Source organism: Phytophthora parasitica (genome assembly GCF_000247585.1).
Source record: "Phytophthora parasitica INRA-310 unplaced genomic scaffold supercont2.138, whole genome shotgun sequence".
NCBI lineage: Eukaryota > Oomycota > Peronosporomycetes > Peronosporales > Peronosporaceae > Phytophthora > Phytophthora nicotianae.
The window spans coordinates 42,234-44,349 of record NW_008649124.1 but is presented as its reverse complement, the minus strand read 5'-3'; positions in this window follow the sequence as shown (position 1 = coordinate 44,349).

Sequence of the window (2,116 nt, the reverse complement as noted above, 5' to 3'; positions counted from 1 at the left end):
CAAGTTTTTGTCGACAAGCTTTTGCAGAAGAAGTGGATTACACGCAGTTCGTCTCCCTGAGTCTCAAATAGTTTTGCTGTACCTAAACGATATCGCGTGACGGGGGAGTTGCCGACGAAGATACAGTGGGTGCGCGGAGGTGATGCACTGAAGCCCGTGCGAAGGGTTATTGATTATCGGTACGTCAACTCGGCCACCAACATTCCTCGCATTTCTATTCCCAGAATCGATGAGATCTTTGATCGTCTGGCTGGTGCTCATGTGTTCACGTTGATTGACTTGGCTTCGGGGTATCATCAAACGCGAATGGCATTAGACTCGCCCCAATTCACGGTTTTTTTGTGCTGGGTCGGAGATCTATCAATGGCGTGTCGCTCCCACGGGCCTGGCCGCAATGCCGGGCACTTGTTCGCGCGTAATGTGTCGGATCTGTGCAAACAAGGAACTCGCCGGGTTTGTAGTTGTCTACTTAGACGATAGTTGATTGTTCTCGAAGGCCGCGCAGAGCACTGGCAGCATTTGCGTCGAGTATTTGAAATTCTGCGGAACGAGCAACTCTACGCGAGACCCGGCAAGCGTCATTTTGCCCAGCGCCAGATCCAATTTCTGGGGCACATCGTCAGTGGTGATGGTGTTCGAGTTGATCCTGACAAAACTGCAGCGATAGCAAACTGGGAAAGACCACAAAACGCGAAGGACTTGCAGCGATTGTTGGGGCTTGCTGGATATTACCGGCGATTTGTGCGAAGTTACGCTGAACTCGTTTTACCTCTCTCCAACCTACTGAAGAATACGTCTGAGTAGAAATGGGGCTCCGATCAAGAGTTCGCATTCCACAAAATTAAGAAGACACCGATTTCGGCACCAATACTGCGCTTACCAGACATGAACTTGCCTTTTTCTAGTTACAACGGATGCATCGAAGACGTGTGTTGGAGGTGTACTCAGTCAGCAAGTCAATGGGTTCGACCATCCTGCAAGTTTTTATAGTCGCAAGCTCTCAGACACATGGACCGCTCACGAACAGGTGCTATACGCCATAAAACATTGTCTAGGACGATGGAGATGCTATTTGCTTGGATCTCTTTTCGTGGTTCACACCGACAACTCTGCGTGCCGATGATTCTTGCAGCACCCGAACTTATCGCCGAAGATGGCTCGTTGGCTCCAGGTTTTCGACAACTTCAATTTCGAGCTCGTGCACAAGAAGGGCAGCTCAAATGTTGTGGCGGACGCGCTTTCTCGCCCTCCGATTTACGTCACAACGGTCGGTTCGTTTGTCTTCACGACTCTTATTCTTATTAGAGCTGCTAAACTTCTTATTGAAGGAGCAGCAGCGTTTTTGCCGACTTTTCCTGAACGACCTGCAAACATGGTATTTTCGGGCACGCGTGGTGGGGGAGGATGATGAATTCATATGAGACATCAGAGTAGCATACGCAAAAGATGAGGATTACGTTACGATTCTGCAGGGGTTACAGCGCCAAGATGACCGTGTGTGTGCAAAGTAGGAGCTTATAGATGGAGTACTAGTGGTCAAGGGTGCGGATGCAGTTCACGTACTTCAGTTAGCTCAAGTGGGTTCAATTCTTTTCCGGCTAATGCACGACTTCACGATGTCGAATTAGTTGCACATCTTGGTGTGGAACGTACGATGGTAGCTATGCGTCAGTATTTCTGGTGGCTAGGAATGCAGGAGCATATTGCGCAGTACATCTCGACTTGTGAAGCTTGTGTGCGGCACAAGTCTGGATCTCGGCGGCGCAAAGGATTGCTTCAGTCTCTTCCTGTTCCGGATTACTGTTGGCAGCATGTGACTATGGACTTTGTTACCCCGTTACCGCGGAATGAAGGTTTTGACGCGATCTATGTAGTTGTGTGTCGGCTCTCGAACAGACCATGCTATATATTCCCACTACCAAGGGTGTCGGTGCCAAGACAACAGCTAGATTGTTTTTGGATCATGTTGTTCATTACTACTCACTGCCGGAGTCAACTGTTTCGGACCGAGATCCAAGGTTCACGAGTGAATTTTGGATCTCGCTGATGACGATCATGCAGGTGAAGCAACGAATGACGGTGTCTAGAAGGGCCCAGGCCGACGGACGGAGTGAAC